The sequence below is a fragment of the Anser anser genome (genome assembly GCF_964211835.1).
Source record: "Anser anser genome assembly, chromosome: 8".
Classification (NCBI taxonomy): Eukaryota; Metazoa; Chordata; class Aves; order Anseriformes; family Anatidae; genus Anser; species Anser anser.
The window spans coordinates 12,919,631-12,941,524 of record NC_139728.1 but is presented as its reverse complement, the minus strand read 5'-3'; the positions used below and the strand labels follow the sequence as shown (position 1 = coordinate 12,941,524).

General features: G+C 39.5%; 1 long non-coding RNA gene across 9 annotated transcripts in view; it reads right to left on the bottom strand.

Moving 5' to 3' along the window:
* Positions 1–1,560: 1,560 nt before the first annotated feature.
* The window catches only part of LOC310903388, a 78,195-nt gene continuing 57,861 nt past the window's right edge, over positions 1,561–21,894 (bottom strand). For 6 of the 9 annotated variants that reach the window (XR_014587496.1, XR_014587497.1, XR_014587498.1 and 3 more), the window contains 3 exons: positions 15,748–21,016; positions 14,388–14,445; positions 1,561–3,454 (listed from right to left, as the gene is read on the bottom strand). This is a non-coding gene — a long non-coding RNA (uncharacterized lncRNA). Of the gene's footprint in view, positions 3,455–5,351; positions 13,716–14,387; positions 21,017–21,894 lie in introns of all 9 variants that reach the window. The other 3 variants (XR_014587494.1, XR_014587493.1, XR_014587495.1) reach the window with 3 other exon arrangements.

The window sequence follows — 21,894 nt, the reverse complement described above, 5'->3', positions numbered from 1 at the left end:
ACTGCATAGCTTTCCTTTATTCTCTAACAGATGGAAACAATCTCAAAAACACAATCTCCTTTAATAAACCCTAGTTATACCCCAGGCATGTTCTGCTTATCTTTCACTCCAAGGTTAAAATAAATTGAATATCTGTAAATATATGGTATTAAATATTTGTATGTAAACAATGCCAGTTAAAAATCTTAGAAATCTCTGTCATAGCCTATGTTACATGTGAATGAATGATTGCTTATGTTTATATATATTTATACATGAAATTATAATTTTATTGATTCCTCAACCAAAACATGTTTTTACTTTCACGGAAAAGAAAAAAAAATCCTAATTTTAAATGTAGAATTCTGTTGTTTTACATATTACTTCAGCTAACCATTTTTAATGCCTGCCTTTACATTCATCAATATATTGAATGCAATGTATCATCATCTGCAGTGATTTATTTTAGAGATTAACATTTTGTCACAGCTTTAATGTTTAAAATTATAGTTAAGCACTTTAAATTTCCAAGTAGAAGGAAGACACTTTCAAGGGTAAGGTCCGAAAGACAAATTGGTTTCTCTGTTTAGGAAGTCTCATTTCCTATGAATTTCTACTGCCATCTTTTTCCCACTAAAATTAATTATTCTTCTAGAACACATCCCATATATGTTTTTGTATTATATGGATTTTTCAATGGATAAATAGACCTATAATACCATTTATAATCTAAATTGAAGGTAAATAAAATGTTACTTATGCTGGAAGAAAGGAAAGAACTAATTTGAGTAGTAAGTCTCTGCTGATAAGAATTTCCTCTGGCTTCACTGATTTTACTAGCTAAAAATCTATTTTCAAATGTTTAGATACCGTTCTGGCATCATCAGCTCTCTTATTGTGTCTTTAAAAGGGAGTTTTAACCAATGAATTCACAACAGAAATAAAATTGGAAGTGACTTCTTATACAGAACCAGTTTATACCTCCTTGTAAATATTTCTGAAAGTTCTCTACATAAGCCAAAATTTTATTTCTGAATTCTTAACTCTTCCAAGGCTGGAAACAGGTTCCTCAGGCATTCTAACCTAAGATTCAGAATTTTCTATACATTAAAATATATTTGCTATCCAAATATAAACAGTGACAAAGTTACATTTGAGAGTTAACTCTTCTGGTATTTGCAACAGTGCTTTAGGAGGCTCTAAGTATTTTTCCTTACCCATTCCAAGCCATCCAGTATCTGGAAGTTAATTACTCAGTGACCACAGATTCTGTAGTCCATATAAGATAAAATTAATAAAATTGAAAATTGTGAGCACATCTTTCAGTTCATCATCTTGACAGCATCTTAGACTCTCTTATATGTTTTCTGTTACTGGCTTGGCTAATACTTCTGGTTTAGTTCTTCCAAAAATAATAGTTATATCTCTAAAAAAATTAATCTCCAGCCTTTATGACATCATCCTTTTCCCTGCCAATAGTCAGCAGTAGATTTTTAATGTTTTATGTGTCCCCAAAAAATGGTGTGCATTGTAGTTGTGACAATACAACTTTTAACATGGGTTAAAGAATCACAGTGACTCAACTGAAATATTTATTTTATTTTAGTAGTTGTAGTAGTAGTAGTAGTGCTTGTACTTTTTTTTTTTTTTACATATTTGTTTCTTTACTCAGAATGTCACAGTTCCCCTACTCCTCTCCAAGGAGGTGGTGGTCTAGTCTTCAGATATGTGATTTGCTTGGGAACACCAGATCCTTTGTGAGAGGGATGGTTTATGAAAAAGGGAAAGAGCTACGAGAAACAAATTTTTGTTTGGAACAAGAAAACAGAAAAGGAGTCTTTTTTCGCTTCTGATGTGTTTGTATTCATCTGGAAATTCTGATGACAACACAAAAAAAAATCAATGTCAATGGAATCATCAATAACAGGAAAACTTACAAATTCACCTTCATAATGATTTCCTCATTCAGGGTCCCTCTTTCTACTAAGCACATAATCCTGATTACAGTCAAGTCGCTTGAGGAGCAAAAGAGAGGAATGAGTGTGGAAAGAAAACAAAGAAGAGGTGGTACAGAGTAAATGAGGGATATGAAAAACCCACCCGAGACAGAAAAAAGGGTGTTGAGAAATGAGGGAGAATATAGACCCTGGTGAGATGTTGGGCAGTGATTCAAAGGAGTTGTTACTAAGTTTTGAAAAGGTTTTCACAACCTGAGTACCTGGTGCATGCAGAAACATGCAGGTGTTATGAAAAATGGTGGGAAGTGTTCCTTCTATGAAATGATATGTAGCACAAAAATTGGAGGTGGATCTATAATCAGCATAGTAATTATCTGTGGAAAACAATAAGCTCAGAAATATCCCTTTTATATGTTAAAGAAAATCCACCTTGAAGTGACTTCCTATTCTATACTAGTAGCTGACATAAAAACAATCAAACCAATTACCCAGAAAAGGGCAATTGAACTTATTTTTTGCTCTTACATACATGGTCCCTCTACCACAATATATACTTAGTATATTTACTCTATGTTTACTGGAGTTTGTATGCCCAACAAACTGACTTGCAGAAAACCTGCAATGTGGTATACACATCTAACCAATTTAGGACATTGCTGGGGCTGGCCACTGTGTCACTTAAGGAGACTCCTGTAGGGTTGGTTTTTTTTTCAGAACAGTGAGCCATGTAGCTGAACATGTCCGAACATTGAGAAGGATATTCTTTTACATTTAAATTAGTAGAAGGTTTATTGACTCCTTGTTACTAAAATGCATACATCTAGAAATGTTTAAATCAGATGGATTCTTGATTCAGAATGCATTTCAATTAGCTCTAAGCTACCTGTACCTTATTAAATATTTCTGTGTCAGAATATGTATTTTTTAGAACTGTAGAATAACAGATGTGATTATTCATTGATTTTTTATCATCTACTTCATTAGAAAGAAGCTATAAAAATATATCATTCAATTCATTTGCATGGAAATAAATAACAACACAAGGCCCAGTGGTCTGTGTGTGGTGGATTATGTTGCACACTAAAATATTTTGGTATGCATCATAAAATGAATTCCATTGGAATAGATTTCACTATGCAAGCTTGAGCAGTGTTGAATGAGATGTATATTGTTCATGGCATAGAATACAGAAGGGAAAGTACATCAGTAGCTTCTAGTGTGAATTTAAGAAAATGATTAGAAAGTTGCAATATCTTAAGGGCAGAGCAGAAAACATAATGATTGGAAACAAGAACCAATTAAGAAAAGAATTTTCATTTCATTGCTATGTAGTTTGATATGGTCTGTTGCTGATTTTTTCTCTGCAGATGTTTAAATAACTAGGCTTTATTTCTTTTCTTTTCTTCATAACTACATTTATTCTTTCTTTATGTTCGGATGGTCACTTCAGTTTCAAAATCCTTTTGCCTCTCTTTTTTTAAATGACTTCTTCCTCTTATACAAAATTGCTTCTTTACCTGTGAAGGAAACAAAAATGAATTTTTAAGGCATAGTAATTCATTTTTCTTCAGAAAAAGATTTCACAATGTACTCCTCATTTCTATATGCATTTTATTTCTTTACCAAAATTAGTCACTTAATTTAAATTATTTTACACAAAGCTGCATGCCTAGACGTACAAGGTACATCTAAACTGAGCTATAAATAAGAAATTACTGTCAGAGAAAGGTACTTTGCATAATGCGCAGTATTGCTAATAGTGGATAAAGATGAAAAAGGGTTGCAAGAATATTCCTTGAAGGTTGTGAGGCTCCATGTTTTTTTACCCATTTATTAAAGAGGGAGGTGTAAGTGATACCCAAGGCCTGTTCCCTATATTGGGTTACAATTTATATGTTTATGATAAATATATTTCACATCTCTAGTGAACATCATTTTGCACGTTTAACTGCTTGTTGTCCCATTGCAGGGATGTTATAAATTTATGTAGAAGTGGGAAGAAACTGTATTGACAAAAAAAATAATTTGTTTTACAATGTTTAGTCTAATGAGCCTTTTTTTTTTTCAGGACCAATTTAGTAAATGAAAAAAAAAATGTGCAAAACATACTTAAATTGACTAGGTATGAATGAAGAAGAATGACTAATTGTTCAAACAACATGCCTGCCTTTGTGTCTGTGCAGAAGCATAGCATACATGAGAAGTCACTGTTAATGCAATTTTTCTGGCAAGGAGTAGATGATGAAAAGGAAACTGTTATCCTGCTACAAGATATAAAATTGGAAGGGAAGGGAAGGGAAGGGAAGGGAAGGGAAGGGAAGGGAAGGGAAGGGAAGGGAAGGGAAGGGAAGGGAAGGGAAGGGAAGGGAAGGGAAGGGAAGGGAAGGGAAGGGAAGGGAAGGGAAGGGAAGGGAAGGGAAGGGAAGGGAAGGGAAGGGAAGGGAAGGGAAGGGAAGGGAAGGGAAGGGAAGGGAAGGGAAGGGAAGGGAAGGGAAGGGAAGGGAAGGGAAGGGAAGGGAAGGGAAGGGAAGGGAAGGGAAGGGAAGGGAAGGGAAGGGAAGGGAAGGGAAGGGAAGGGAAGGGAAGGGAAGGGAAGGGGAGTTCTGCTGCAAGTCTTACATTTTTCAAGCCACAAAAATTCAAAAGGTTCCTAAAAAGTGAGCTGGATGACTGATGTGCCTTTGTAGCATTTAACAGGTCACACCAAATATTAATCTAGAAAGGAGTTCTCTAAGAAAGCGTGCAAGATTCTTTGGATCTGCTGAAATCTTCATAGCAAGAAATAGATGAAGTGAAATGAGTAATTATATAACATAAAGCATTTTAACAGGGCTACTTGGTACGGCAGAAGGTGGAGAGTCAAGCATAGCAGTGTGTATATTTCTAGAAAAACTCTACAAAGGTGAGAGATACAACATACTTTTCAGATCTATGAAAGTATTTTCTCTTTGTGATATATAACCAACTCTTTTGTTTGGATTATCTTTGATTAATGAGAATGATTTTTTCTTACCATCCTTCTAACATGCCCTGAAAACATGTTTAGTTACACCTCTGTTGTGGTTCAGCCCAGACAGCAGCTAAGCACCACACAGCCGTTTGCTCCCCCTCCCCCTCCCTCAGTGGGATGTGGGAGAAAATCCGGAAGAAAAAAAAAAAGAAAAAAGAAAAAAAGAAAAAAAAAAGCTTGTGGGTTGAGATAAAGACAGTTTATAAGGACAGAATAGAAAGGAAAATAATAATAATAATGATAATAGTACTACTAATAATAATGTGTACAAAACAAGTGATGCACAATTAAACTGCTCACTACCCACTGACCGATGCCCAGCCTATCCCCGAGCAGCCGGTCCCCCCACCCCGGCCAGCACCCCATAATAATTGTTCAGCATGACCCCATAAGGTGTGGAATACCCCTTTGGCCAGTTGGGGTCAGCTGTCCTGGTTCTGTCCCCTCCCGGCTCATGATGCACCTTAAGACTGCTCACTGGCAGGACAGAGCGAGAAGCTGGAAAGTCCTTGGCTTAGTGCAGGCAGTGCTCTGCAACAGTTAAAACATCAGTGTGATATCAACAGTATTCTCATCCTAAATCCAAAACACAGCACTTTACCAGCTCCTAGGAAGAAAATTAACTCTATCCTAGCCTCAACCAGGACCATCTCCAGACAGTTTTCTCCTTTGTAGGCTGAAGTTGACTAGCCCTCAGACCTAAAATTTTAATTTTCCCAGTTTACCATTTTTCTGTTTATCTCCTTTCTTCTGTGAACAGGTAAATTGCTGTCTAACCTCTACCCAAATAATGATGAACAGAATGAAATTACTCTTATACTTGTTTCATGCAAGTAATACTCATCAGCTGAGGCTTGGAACTCTCAAAATATTAGAACTGATTAATCTTTTCCTAACAGGAACCATTGTTGAAGGAGTAAGTTAGGTGAGTGAGGCAAAATTCATCCCAGAGTTGTACTCCACACCAGAGGATGAATATGGTTTAGCATAATTCATAGTCAATCCCTAACCTGGTAAGAGTAACATGGACTAACCAACTATGTTTACTAGGAAAGATAACCTGTTGTGTTCAGTTCAGATATACAGCTACTGAATAGGGTCTTCACCCTTTAAAAAACACTGAAACTTCATAAACATTGATGTAGAGGGAAAAGTCCAATTGAAATACAAATTAAAGCAACTTTAATCTAGTATCAACCAACATTTATCTTTTGTTGTTGTTCAGAAGGATCAGCTTTTGAGGTGAATCTTGTCTTTTTTCAGAAATCTTGATATTGTTAATGGGACTACTTATATTCAATGTGTAAAAACTTCATCACAGGAAAATTCAAATAGATTCACATTTTGTTTCTTGTAAAGTACACATAGGGGTCTCAGAAAAATAATAGATGTTTCAAGCAGAACAATGGTGCATAATGTTTCAACATGACTTGGACTACTCTTTGTGAAACCATATTCCATTACAGCTTGGCTTAAGATAGAACTTTAGTATAATGCAAAAGCTTGATGTTAGACTTCCAAAAAGAGAATTTTGCTAAAGTTCAAACATGGCCTCTTAATATTTACAAAACTTGGACAAAAGTCCATATTACCTTCTGACATTTCCTATGAGAGTAACTCAAACACGTGAAATAATGACTGCACTACTTAATTTCCAGGCAAATAGGCTATACATATTATAAGCTATAAATTATACACTTATACATATGAAGAATTATATAAATGAATACATAATTATTGTCTCCACAGAAATCCAGCATAGGTAAACACAAGTTTGGAGAAACCATTTAATCGTTCAGAAATCACAGAGATTCATGACTATGACTTTCCCAGTTTTGATTCTCTTTGCAAAACGTTACATTATTAACTTACTTTGAGTAAGTAAAGAAATTTTGTTGTATCCATTTAAATAGAGAAAATACCTATTGCTGGTTATTCTCGTTATTATTTTCAGTTTTCACTCACTGGATTGTGATGGAAAAGTATTTCTATCACTTATTAGCTTTATATTGCATGGTGTTTTGCTTTACTGATGATAATTTTGAGTTTTTTTCTTGGTAAATGTTAAATAGTACCTGGGAGATGAAAGTAGAAGGAGGAGCTAAATCCATAGATCAGCATGAAGATAAACATAACAAGTAGCTGAGCATGTTACTGATAGTGGCAGATGACCCTGCACTTGTATTCCATTATTTATTAGCTTTCAAATGTTGACATTATAAATTTTAGAATTTTAGTAAAAGTTTTGATCCAGTACCTTTGTAATTTCCTTACAGCCTTTCATTTTTTTTTTAAATGTATTGTAGTAATCCCCAAATCTCACTGACAGACATAACTCTAGACTAGCCCTACAGAAATACCTTCTAGAATTTTATAAAAACTCAGATTAGCTATATGATTCTTGGGCCAATAAAAGATCTGCATGGCTTCCTCTTGATAAAACTACACTTAAAATATCCACCAGACAGATTAAATAGTCACCAGAGGACTACCAAGAGACTTGTGAGAAAAGGAGTCATTTTGAAAAGATTAACATAAGAAAGACAGAATACCTGTGATAGTGGGGAAGGACCTTGGAGTAAGCCGAGTGGGATCATAGCAGCACTTGAACCTGTTTTGGTACTGTTAGATGTCTCTACCAGCTTCACTCCCCCCACCCAGGACAGGCAGAGCATCCTGCCTGCCAGACAGTGTGAGCTGCCAGCACCCAGCTTGTGGGGTATCAGCACAGAGGAGCAAGTAGAACTCACCTGAAGTGTGCAATTGTGACTACTGGAGGGCTTTGTTACCAGCATGAAGGTCACCAGGGTGTGGGAAGCAACAGGTGTAGACATGAAACTGGAGCACCCACACAGTGTGTATAAATATGAAAATCCACAGAACTATGTGTATAGGGGCAGGGAGGAAAATTTTGTGTAAGATTTGTAGAAGGTTGTTCAGAAGTCTGTAGGTGTTCATTAACATTTTGTGTCTAGAATTCTAGTTTATGTATTGCATTGCTGGTATTGATCCTGAAGTTCACTGATCGCCAGTTAATTACATGTTGTAAGTAAACTAAATTTCTTTGATCATCACCTGGCTTGAAACACTTGAGTTAATTAGCTTTTTCCTTAAGGCACTATAGTTAATATTATTTCCTTTACTATTCCCTTAGGAATTTGAGAGTATTATTCATTATCCACATAATTTACATAAGACTGCTGGCTTTATTCGACAAATTCTCAAGAATCTAAGAGGATATGTACATTATCCAAGCATAAATAGATGAATCTGTATACTCATCTTACTGATGTTATTCACTTCTCACAGAAAACATTTCTTTCTGAATGAGAGGGAAAAATAAAAAAAGTTACATTGTGGGGTGGCAGACATTTAAACTGTTCATTTGATCCTTGGTCCTGCAATTAGGACTTCATCTTGCAGTCATTTGTCAAACTTAGTGGGAAGAATACACAGTGAATGAGAATCTGCCAGTGTGAATCTGCGCATTGACATTAAATGAGAGAAAAATTCAATTCCTTACTAAATTTCTATCACTAGTCTCCTAATGTAACGAATATAATGGGAAATAATTGGCTTCCTGAAAGAAGAAAATAAACTTCATCTCATCAAAGGAAAAAAAAAATCGAAATTAAATCAGATTTAATTAAATCTAATTTAATTCAGTAGTTTTTTTGTTTGTTTTTTTACATGAGGAGAACATACTGTTTCTTCTTTAAACTAACATTTTCAAACATGAAAAGTTTATATAATCATTAAGGTTGGAAAAGACCTTCAAAATCATCTGGTCCAACCATTCCCCTACTACCAATATCACCCACTAAACCATGTCCCTAAGCACCAAGTCCAATGTCTCGTTAAAATCTCCCAGGAACAGTGACATCACCACTTCCCTGGACAACCAGTTCCAATGCCTGACTACTCTTTGTGAGAAGAAATGTCTCCTAATTTCCAACCTAAGCCCCCCCCCCGGCACAACTTGGGGCCATTCCCTCTACCCATGAGCATCCAGCTTTTAAAAACCTAGTTTAAAGCCCTCTCAATGAGCCCTGCCAGCTCCTGGGCTAGGATCCATTTCCTCCTTTGAGACAGGTGGGACCAGCCATCAATCAGGCCAGGCACCGAGTAAACCACCCCACGGTCAAAAAAATTAAAAATTAAAAATCCTGTGATTGCACCAGCCTCTCAGCCAGGTATTGATCAGCTGGGCTTTCCAGGTCCTTTCAGTACCCCTCCCCGCCGCTGAAGGGATAAACAAAAACACCAGCTCTGCTCCCACTCCGTCCACTAACTGCCACAATCCCCTGAAGTCCCTTTTGATAATCTTCATGCTTCTCTTAGCGATTTTCACATCTCTGCTAACCTGAATTATCAGTAAGGGATAATAATCAGAGGACCAAACTTGCCTCATTTTTCGAGCTGTTTACCTCAACAATAATGCTTTGTGTACAGAATAAATGAGAACAAAAAATCATGTTTTGTAGACAAAAAGAAGTGACTGATGGTTGAAGGCTGATCACATCTGTATGACAAGCGGTCTTGTGCTTCTGCGGTGGAAGGAATTTAAGGAGTAGGAACACCTTGTTTTGTCAGTCTTCTTTCTCTGTTTTAACTCCGGTGCTTTTGGCTCTCTACCCAGCTGTGGGTCTCTGTGTCAGCAAGTTCTTTTCAGCTGACATTTCCAGATGGATTAATGGCAAATTGTGAAGTGTATACAAAGCAGCAGGATTAATCCCCCACTTTATAAACTGAATGCATACATTATATTGTAAGAGAGAAAAGAAAATCTCACTGCTTCCATTTTTCCTCTTGCTTCTCTTTTCTGAAGATTTGAAAAGACTTTAAAAAAAAAAATCTGGAATGTTATGCACCATTTTGTTTCACTGTTATTGCTTTCTTCTAGTGTAACTCATTGCCCTTATAAAGCCTGTCTTGTATTTTTTATCTTACAGTGATGAGAAGTACCTAGCAGAATATGCAGAAAGACCACATTAGGGAATTTGAAGTTTTTCTATTCTATTCAATCTTTTTTTTTTTGGTGTCTCTCCCTAAGGCAATAAATTACAATTTTTACTTGAGAAGGATTAAAGCCTTGTGAGATGAACTTCAACATTATCATTCTGCAAGGAATGCATGTTAGATCTTAAAAAATGAAAAACAGTTTTGCGGCAGAGCACATTTTTTCTTTTGCTCTGCACTGGAATGCATGACCCCTGTTGCCTGCTAAGCGTAGGGTAAGGGTGCAAGCACTTGAAATATATGTGATTGAACTCAGCATGTAGAGCTCCAAAGTACTCATTCTCAGTGAAAAGGAAACTGTTTTTTACCAGAATATATATACCACAAGAATGCCACGCATAATTTTCAATAGCAGGCTACCATAAAAAGTCTCTCTCTTGAAGTGCTACCGAAATGTTAGGGTTGCTTCTGAAATTCTGCCCAGTGTGATGTAATACGATGTGCTTCCTTAGGTGCCTAGGTACATGGAAGTTTATGACTGGTTCTATATTGTATTTGAATATGAGTACATCAAGGCTTATATAACCAGTGACACAATGTAAGTTCTACAGTACCAAGGACCTCTGATTTAAAAGTACAGACTCCACAAATTCTAAATATTTAATCATGGTATAGTTAAAATAAATCTTTTTTTTTTCTTTCACATAGTAATTAAAAGTAGAATGAATTGTGTCCACAGACGGATGTTTGTGAATGCCGTAGTAGACACATTTTTGTATTTTGCTGAGGTTTGCCTCCTAGATTTATTCTTCAAAAATCAAAATTATTTTGGAAGTTGTACAGAATTTATTCATCATGAAATCTAGGGAGCAGTTTAAAGACAAATATCCCACCAAATGTATCAATCTATACTAATTTGAATTAGCCCCTCTGAAAACACTGCTAATTGCCTAAGGAAAAGGTCCAAGTACATGATTTGGGTAGCCTAAAATTCAGTTGTTTTTGATTTATTAGCCCAGCAGTAGGAAATTAATTCTGTCCCTAGAATTCCACTAGTGATAACATTACTCCCCTGCCATTCACAGAAAGTTCAATTTAAGTCACTATTAAAGCATACCAGCCTAGATTATAATTTCTAGGTTTATTCATGGGATGACAAAGCAATAAGTAATCACAAAATCATAGAATCATTAAGGTAGGAAAAGACCTTCAAGATCATCTGGTCCAACGATCACCCTACTACCAATGTCAACCACTAAACCATGTCCCTAAGCACCATGTCCAACCTTCCCTTAAACACCCCCAGGGACGGTGACTCCACCACCTCCCTGGGCAACCTGTTCCAATGCCCAACTGCTCTTTCTGAGAAGAAATGTCTCCTCATTTCTAACCTAAACCTCCCCTGGCACAACTCGAGTCCATTCCCTCTAGTCCTATTGCTAGTTACCTGTGAGAAGAGGCTGACCCCCAGCTCCCCACACCTTCCTTTCAGGTAATTGTAGAGAGCAATAAGGTCTCCCCTGAGCCTCCTCTTCTCCAGACTAAACAATCCCAGTTCCCTCAGCCGCTCCTCATAGGACTTGTGTTCCACATCCTTCACCAGCTTTGTAGCCCTTCTCTGGACATGCTCCAAGGTCTCGATGTCCTTCTTATACTGAGGGGCCCAAAACTGAACATAGTACTTGAGGTGCGGCCTCACCAGAGCTGAGTACAGGGGGCTGTTCATCTCCCTGGTCCTGCTGGCATCGCTGCCAGCCTGAATTATCACTAAGGAGTAATAATGGGAGGGGTGAAACAGGTCAGGAAGTTTCCTGGTGATGTCCCGGACCCGGGCCCCAGGGAGGCAGCAGACTTCCCTATGGGTAGGGGCCTGCCGACATATGGGACCTTCTGTTCCCTTCAGAAGGGAGTCAGCTACGACCATTACCCTTCTTTCCTTCTTGGTGGAGGAAGTCTTGAGGCGTGGAGTCAAATTCCTTGTCCTAGACAGCTTCTTGTGACTTTCCCCCACATCCCCACCACTCTGTCCTTCGAGCTCCAGGGCCTCAAACCTATTGTGTAAGGGCACCTGGGGAGGTGAGGCAGGTAGGGAGGGGGCTCACCTGCAACGCCTAGCAGGGACCTGTTTCCATTCCTCTCCATCTCTCAGGTCCCCTCCCTCTGCCTGACAGTGACAGGGCAGGGGGTCCCCCACTATTTGGGGTGTGTCGCCCCAGTGCCTTTCTCTCAGGCATGGCAAGGAGTGACTCCACCAGTCTAACTCCTGCTCACACTCCCTGACAGTCCTTAATCTCTCCACCTCCTCCTTGAGCTCTGCCACCAGGCTGACCAGATCCTCCACCTGCTCGCACCTCACACAGGCAGTATCTCTGCCACCTTCCATTGGCAGCAACAGGCTCAGGCACTCCCTGCAGGCAGAGACCTGCACAGCCACATCTTTGAGCAGGCACTGGGTCTGGGTTGCCACCGTCTTTTTGGTGAGCTCTTTGGTGAGCATTTGCCGCCTGGCGGTGACAATGGCTGGGTTTGGTGTCTGGGAGGCAGCCGGTAGGTGAGCTGGTCTCCTGAGTGGGGAGGGATCCTCTGCCCTCCCTGCTACCCCTGCAGGCACAAACTGCTGTGCCACGGCCTGACTGACACGCCATGCCCTGTCACCTGCCCTGTTCGCTGCTGGGGTCTGGCAGGGCCTGGCCGGGCCTATCAGCTCCCTCGGCTGCCTTGAGTGGCCTCGAAGCAGAAAAGCACCTGCCCACCACGATCCCTCACTCAGCTGCAGAACATGACTGCCTTGGAACCGACATGTTAGAGATTATCAGAACCTCAAAAATATAGGTAGCGTTTTGTGGATTTCCTATGCACTTCAGTCAGAAAATGTTGGCCATGTTTGGCAGTCAGTGCCTGGCTGACAATTTTGCCTTTAGAAGTCTCCTTCAAGAGGAACAATTTAAATGTGTCTTTCCAGTAAAGGGAACAAATGCAGAAGAATTCACTCAGCTTGAAATAACTTCTTTTAGGCAAAATCTTGCCATTAGCCTGCTTGCCATTTACTGTTCAAAAAGAATGTTTTTCTACAACATGCAAATGTAAGGATAATCTTCCCGATTCATCTTAATAAATGTAGTCCTGAATCTCATAAAACTCTGGATTTTCCACATTGCATTACCCCACTGATGTTATTTTGGGCTTAAGTCAATTGAAGTTAAGCTTCAGCTAGTATTTATTTTAGATCTTAAGGATATTAAAGGATATTTGTCTTTTTCTAGAGAAAGCTAATCGGTTAATTGGAAGTTTTTTGAGTTCAAGTAATTGACTGTGTGTTAAAATAAGTGCAATTTGCTATGTTCTAGCAAGAGGTAAAATTGCAGAGGTAAAGGTCAAAATTGCTTTTGAAGCTGAAGACTCAGTTTCATAATCTGCTGATGACTCAGAAAAAGAGATCAGGTTCACATTAACTCTTCTATTTAATTATGTTTCGTCCCCTGAACAAGGTAAATTGCTATAAAGCTGTAAAGTGTCTTCTAATACTGTATATATATATATATATATATTCATTCTGGAACTTAATATAACAATGATGTTTTAATGAATACTCAAAAGGAAAACAGTAGATCACTATGCAGTTCACCATAATGCTTACTGGACCATGCCTCTGATGAAATACAACAATCTCTGGCACAAGATTTCCCACCATGCAGTGGAATCATTTAGAAAAGAACTTGTCAACACTGTATGATTCAGAGAGTGATCTGCCAGGCCATTCATTAGGCATTTGCTTGAGTATTTTTGCATGCAAAACTCTTGTGGAAGATCTGGAAATGCATTATAAAGAGAAGGAAATGATGTATTCTTGCATGTTAAAAATCAGTTTCATGAACGTAAGTCTAAAAACAATTTGAGATTACTTGATTTTTAACAGAAGCATGACCTAATCATGGAATAGGTTGGCTCTTCATTAGACTGATCACAGGCTACAATGGCTGTTCACAATTTAATATGTTTGGTTGTTTTTCTTATTGGTCTTTTTTGCACCAATTGTAATACTGCTTTTAAAAATGGTTTTGTGCTTTTATTTGAAAGGGTTTTTGTTTTGTTTTGTTTTGTTTTGTTTTGTGGGGGGGTGTATTCAGCAGAGCAGTCATCCATAAAATGGTAGACAGGGTAAATGCTGTGGTTTTTGGACATCAAGCTTGAAAAGCTTGTCAGCAGAATCAAGACTTCCACTTTACAGATTGTTCCAGTTCACTGACTGAATACATGAGGAAAGAACAATTTGAGCATAGGTCAGGATCCTGCTGTCATTATTTTTACAGCATGTTTCACCGTGTGCTTGCTTAATAGCGATACAGTGAGAAGGGCAGAACTGGTGTGGCACAGACCTGGTGTGCATGGCAGAAATAATCTCACTAGATCAGATGTAAAGGGAAGCACTTAGGTAGCAAGTAAAAAAAAAAAAAAAGTTTAGCCTCTTAAAGTAGACGTACCTGATTTGTCACAGTAGTATCAAATTTTCTATTTGTCTGGTTGCAGTACAGTCAGGTGCTGAAAGAAAAAGAGTTCATCTGTTTTGTTTGTACGTGCTTTGACAGCACTATCATCTTTCATTTTCACTTTTTGCAAGTAATCTTCAAAAATCTGTACATTTTTGCCTTCTGCAGAGTTGACAAAATGGACATACTCAAGCAGGTCTTGCTGAAGTTAAAGAAAGCAACAGCAAATTTGTGTAATTCTTTTATTTCTTTCATTCTACTGAAGCTTAGAAGAAATGGGTGAATGACTGCAAGCAAAAGTTTTCTCTTCTTTGTTAGTCTATGCCAGTTCTTAACTCTTTAGAGCACTTTCAGATTTTTCTAAGAGCAGCTTATATTTCTCTCTTAAAATGGCAAGGTGAAATATGTCTCTTTTTTTTCAAGCAGATTTGCCTGTCATTAAGACCAGCTGCAATGCTTGCAGAGTCAAAGACTACCAAACTGGAACTGCCAAGGCTGATAGTGCAAGGAAAGCTGGCAAAGTCATGGATGAAGGCCAGCTTGCATGCTATTCACAGGCCTACCCTAAGCTCTCTTTACTGGCAGTCTTCCTTCTGCTATTTCTTTCATCATGCCAAATCATATCACTAGCCAACTTTCCTCTTCTACCCCTAGTATACTTCCTATCCTGTTATATAAACAGATTTTATTGTGCTTCTGTCACTTTGCAAAATGATCTGCAGGGTATTGAGAAACAGATCAGAACCAATGTGGTGGTCTCAACTTTTGGATACGTACGTTTTCTCTCTTCCAAAAGCTTTCTCTTGTTCTTTCAGGCAGTACTCATAGGAAGCTCTAGGTCACCTTTTTTGTTTGTTTGTTTTTGTTTTGTTCCAAACCAGTAACTCTAGACCTTGTTTGCTGTTCAGTGTTACAGTTAAACACCTGCCTAATTACTATGCAACTTTGAATTCTGATCCAGTTCCATAGGGTGCCCAAACAGGCAAAAAAATGATGAGGTGGACACTGTCATCACCATCAAGGAAAGATCATTATTGGAATAAAATGACAACTGTCTGCTGATAAAGCACTTATCTGCAAAAGAACAATGTTAAGAGACAATACAAATCATGGAAAATGTATGTGAAAAATGTGTCTGTTCTAACCACAGCAACACTTTCAACAGTTTAATACACAATTGCTTGCATGATATATGGTTAGGCATAAGTTCACCTACTAAGGATTTTAAATCTGTAAATTCAGGTTAATATGGAGACAGATACATGTATAAGAATTAAATGGTGAGTTTAAAAACTGAAAGCATAGTTTGAAATCATAAACTTTGACAAGATGAAATCCAGATGAACACTTCTACCTGTGTTGTCTTTACAGCAAATCCCATAGTAATGAAGACTAGCAACTCCAAGTAAGGAGGCAAGGCATGCAATAAAAAGCAGAGAATTTTTTATATTAGTTATAAACAAATAAATGCCTCAAATGTTGAACTGAACTGATGACTGAAATAGTTGATTGGTAGCATAGATTAAGGAAAAATAATAATCAAAAGAGAATTGTAAATATTCTGTCAGGTTTACAGTAGTAGTATACATTTTCAAAATGTATATATATATATGTATCTTAAATTCAGCTTTTTTACAGCAACTGTTCACAACAAGAGGAATAAAGACCTGAAATGTTGCCCAGAGAGGTTATAGAGTATCCATCCTGGCAAATTTTTGAACCTTGACTGGACAAGGTCCTGAGAAATACGAGCTTTCTTGGAAGCTGGCCCTGCTTTGAACGGGAGATTGGATTAGACACCTCCAGAAATCCCCTCCAAACTAAATTATTCTACGATTATAACCGCAATTCACATGCTTCAGTGAGGTAGAGGATCTCCAGCTTGAAAGAATTTATATTGACAGGTGTAAGTGTCCATATACATAGTAGGCTTTTTAAACCATATTAAATTTTAACCTCCTTATAAATTCTTGTAACTTGCAACTCAAATGAAATTAATTGATATCCACCATACCACTTTAGAAAGAATGTAACTGATTTCAAGAGTATCAGTGAGATTTACCATAATTTTAATAACTTTAATAGACTTAGCTCATCATAAAAAATCTTTGTAAAATATTTAATAAATATTTTATTTTGTTTGCAATCTGATAATTTGCACATCATTAAATTCTGTTCATTCTGTTCCTTCAGACTGAAGCTTTGGGAGTCTGACTAATAGAATTTCCTAATATTGTTCATTCGTGACTCATCTGTTAAACTACTTTTTCTTTTCTCCATTTCACATATATGAAATGAAGTTTTAATACACAACTTTTCTATTAGGCTGCGAACAGCAATATCCAGTGTTTGTATTCTACTAGCAGTCTGGCCTTTGGATTCTAGAAGAATCTAGTTCCACATTTTAACACGTAGTTTAAGCAGCTTCTGCTGTGTTTTGCTTTTCCCCCATTGGCTCGTTTTTATCCTCAGGTCTCCAATGCAGCAGCACATTTTTATCTTTTTTTAAACAATCCTACAACTGAAATTGATCACTTTTCACTCGAAAACCTTTTTCATCACAACCAGAATTAAATTCTTGACAATAAGATTTCACAAAGTTGAAGGAAATTGGAAATTTAGCAAGTTGTCCAAGGTCAAAACTAACTACATTTATGAACTCCATCTAAGCTGTTTGAAAAACTGAGAAATTACAATTAAAAATAATAAATAAATAAGGTGGGTTGGCTTATAATGCATTATATCATTCCCTATATTATGTTTAGGGAAATGGTCAATAATAACTCTCCTGATTTAGCTGTGTAAACATGTCATCTTTTGAGTTTTCATAGAATCATAGAATCATTAAGGTTGGAAGAGACCTTCAAGATCATCTGGTCCAACCATCACCCTACTGCCACCAACTTTGGAGATGAGGGCTTCATCCTCACAGCAGCCCTCCAGCGCAGGTGTTGCCTCCCAGCCCGCCTTAGGAGCACAGGGAAGGGAGCGAAGGGAAGCGGCAGAGAAGGGCGCAGGGAGGCTGCTACAGCCGAGGGTGGGGAGCAGGAAAGGAGAGCACCTTGCATCAGCACGGACATGGCACGGCACAGCCGCCATTATGCGCTGTCTCCTCCCTCACGCAGCCACCATCACGTGACAATTCCTCCCTCATGTGGCAGACATTACATGACGTCTCCTCCTTTGCGCCGCCGCCATTTCGCGACACCTGGTCCCTCACACGGCCGCCATCCTTAGATGTCGCCGCGCTTCCCGCTCCCGGCTACCGCCCGCCCGCCTCGCCCCGGCGGCGAGCAGTGGTTCCCGGCGGCCGCCAGGCGGCCCCCTTTCGCTTTCGGCTGGCCGGTGTGCTTGTGGCACAGGGACCCAGGCAGGGAATGAGGAGCGAGCTGGAGGCCCGGGCACAGGAGTGGAGGCGGAGGGCGGTCCCTGCGCCCAAGGGGCAGCCGTCTCTCTGGCAAGCAAAATGGCCCAGGAGAGCCATCCCCAGGAAAGGGGCCCTCAGCCCCCCAGTGCTCCTCCTCCTTCTGCATGAAGGCATCTTTCAGGCCGCAGACACCCACTCCCAATATGGCCGTTTTGGACTATGGCCATGGCAGGTCATCACAGGGGCCATCACAGAGGCTTCCTGCTGTCACGGTGGCATCTGCAGCAAATTTTGTTCAGGGCCCTATAAAACCCTCTGTGCCTGGCCCACCATTCACGGAGCTTCCAGGCCCCTCTGGTTGTGATACCCAGCAATGGTTGGAATGAAGAGGTCCTGGAGCAGTGTCTGTCATTGGCTCTGTAGGACAACAGAGAATTGGATCTTGGAACCAGAGAAGAAGTGGGGACAGAGGAGTGCCACTGGAAGAGGAGCAATGCCCATCACCATGGCAGATGATGAGAAGCCTATGGAGGTGGATCCACCTCAGGAGGAGAAGGAAGAACCATTGGGGTAGATCCACCTCCAACCCAGCTGATGTGGCAGAACAGCATCGTGCCAGGGCTCCCATCTGCGAGGCCACAACATCGTCATCGCAGGAGCGCCCACAGAGCTCCTTGTCCACAGCACAGCCTCCATCCCCACGATGAATTAAGAAGGGCCATCCATTAGCATCTCACAGGCTTGCCTGCAGGATGGCCTCCCTTCCCACCCCCTATTCCCCATCCCCACCTCTCATGAAGAGGAGGCATCTCCTCTGTACAATGTCCCAGGGAGCGGGCAAGTCTGGACTTGGCTTCCTTTGGGCTACTGCACAGGGCAACAGGAGGCCTCCTGCAGAGGGCCATGCTGGGCCTTGGGTATCTCCATGTGGGAAAGAGAAGGCTGCCCAACGAGGGCTTGAAGGCAAAGTCGTGCCCTCCGTGGCGGTGCACAGGGAACAACAACAGATCAGTCAAAGCAGTGATGGAGACAAGCGTTCCTCTGGAGAACCAGAAGGCTTCTGGTCTGCCAGGAAAAAGCACGGGAGTGAAGCGTTAAGTCCATTCAAGATGCTTCATTAGTGGTTCTTCCCAAGACTGGGCAACAAATTGCAATATTAATAATAGTAATAAACCAACAGTAAAATGACTTTCCTCTCTTACTTGGTGTCATTTTTGCTACTGCATCTGAACTGCGGCATCCTCTTCTGGTCTCTCCAGTGTACGAAAGTTACTGATGTATGTAGTATGGGCCCTCCCAGGACATTTGAGGGACTGAGGGACTGGAGCACACAGCATATAAGGGCAGGCTGGGGACACTCCTTTGGTGAGAAGTAAGGACAGAAAGCTCAGGGCTGGGCCTCTCTGCTGACTACAGCTGCCTACTGGGAGGGTGTAGAGAAGATGAAACCTTCCTGTGCAACATGCTCTAGGTGACCCTGCTTGAGCAGGGGTGTTGGACTAGATGATCTCCAGAGGTCCCTTCCAGCCTCAGCCACTCTGTGATTCTGTGAACAACTCAATTATTATGGCCAAGAAACTAGATGAAGATGGGCTATTTCTTGTTACCAGACTGACATAGGATAGCTTTCTTGGCCTTGACTTTCATTCAGTTTTATCATACATTTCACAGAGAAGCTGCCTTTTTGGCCCCTCTTGCTGCAAAATACTAAGAATTGACATGACTGGAGGGAAGGCAGGAGAGTCCCAGGCTGCCAGCTCTTGTCATTACTGGCTGGTAACTGCAGAAACAGCAACTGCAGTGATTTGGCAGTCTGGGCCTATTCTGAAGTGAGTTGCAATCTTTTAGCAGTTGCCTAAAAGGAATGAAAATGTACAAGCCAAAGATGGTTAAGACACTTTTCTGGAAGCCAGAGAAAGCTGTTCTTTAGTATTATTTTAACAGACTGGCAACTGGGATTAACCAAGGTTACATAAAGAGTCTTATCCAGCCATGTAAGGAGAGGCAGGCATCCTGTGCAGTTTATCTGTAAACTAGTGAAGGGGTACTTTTTGCATATTGCCTTTCGGGTTGCAAACTATCCTGAATCCCTACCACACAGCTTTGCTACAAGAAAGAATCTCTTGCTGAATCAGGGTGTTTCACAGCTCTTTCCTGCCCCCCCATCAGAAAGGTTACAGACAGGTGTTGGAAAGTGGGATGAACAGCATTTCCCTGGATCAGTGCTAGCTAGCGTTAGTCAGATTTGCAACTGATACAGCCTTAAAGGTTGCTGACACCTGTTAAAACCAGGGAGTTTGGGGAGTTTTGTTTTTTTTATTATTATTCTTTCAGATGAAACACATTTCTAAAGTGAATTCTCCAATACTACAAAATGAATTTTGCAATACAGAATAAATATGCATATAAGGAACTTGTGAAAATAGCTGTTTTGCTTTTAACTTCTGTGCAAGTGCAATTAAATTCATGTGCAGGCATCAGCAAACTCATGATCATACATGATCATCACATGAATGTGTTCTTATTTCTCAGCTAGCTCTTGTCTTTTACCATTGAAGTGGTGGCTGCAGCAACAACAACAACAAAAATATTTGGAAAGTACTGACCTAAAGAATCTCACATTAGAGAAGCCTACAGTGCAGAAGTAGAGTTTGATAAAGGTTGTAGAATGGTTGACCTTGGCTTGCTGCCAAGATCCCCAACCAACTGCTCTTCTGTTCTTCCTCAACAGGACATGAGGAGAAAGCAAAATGAAAAATTTCATTGGTCAAGATGAAGGCAGGGAGATCACATGCCAATTATTGTTATGGGCAAAACAGACTATACTTGGGAAAATTAATTTAATTTGTTATCAATTAAAATAGAGTTGGATAGTGAGAAACAAAGACAAAAACTGAAACAAGTTTCCTGCCTCCCCAATAAAACTTGCTCTCTGCTGCTGCCTTGCTCCTCAGACTTTTCCCCTGCTCCAACATGGGTACTTCCTACAGGCTGTAGCCATTCGCAAACTGTGTGGGTCCCCCAGGATAAACCTTCTCCAGTGTAATCTCTTCCGCAGGAGATGTGCAGCATTTTATCTGTTTTTAAACATGGTTTCCCAGTGGCATCATCAGTGTTGCTGGTGGGCTCAGGTGGGGCCTCAGGGACACTGTTGCAGAGCTCTCTGGAACCAGCTGGAATTGGCTTCTGTCCCAAACACAGCAGCCTTCCATCTCCTCACACAGAGGACTCCTTGCAGCCCCTCTGCTGCCAAAACCTGGATACATCAACCAAAAACAGGTAGTGAGATTAGTTTTCTTTGTTTTGAAGTTCATGATGAATAAATACCTAGATGCATAAGACAGTCACAATGTTTTTTTCACCTCTGAATATTCTAGATTAGTTTTGACCAAGCTAAAGTGAAGATTATGGTATCATCTATATATCATTTTGAATGTTCCATAGTGATGAAATACGATCTACAAAAATCTCTCTATGAGGGTGGCAACATAGCATTTCTTCCAAGTATCACATGGGAACAGATTATATTGAAACTGTAGTGGTTCAGTAGCAGTCTACTAAAACTTTTAAGACCAGAAGTGTATTTGCCCAGTTTGTGTTGCTCTGAAAAATATATATATATATATGTTAATCCAAATACTATTAAAACCTCTTTCTCAAAATGAGTCTGCTGTTGATTTCAATACTGCAGCTGCTCAATTTATGGTACTTTTAAAAATGAAGAAACTGCAAGTAAAGATTTTGATCCAGATTCCATTAACTATATAACTGCTACATTTTTATATTCTTTCCCAAACATTATATTTTGGCCAACATGTGAGGGATTGTTCAATATGACTCATTTTGACCACTCTGAGTTTCATCACAAATATTATTTCCTATGCCTTTTCAAATACTTATCTGTTTATTTCCTCCTTATTTCAAGCATATGTAAGTTTTTACTTGTACAGAAAATTAAAAAAAAAAAACTTAGAAAATCATTGGAAATAGTCAAAGCTGCCTCCTAAAGCTTTGCAAATTTGGGGATTAGGAACACATCTAAAAAAGACATTTTTGCTGTACTGAGGCAACATGCCTTTTGAATTCTTGCAAGTGTTTCTCTGAGTTTCTCAGGCTTATTTTGTGAAGAGGTAG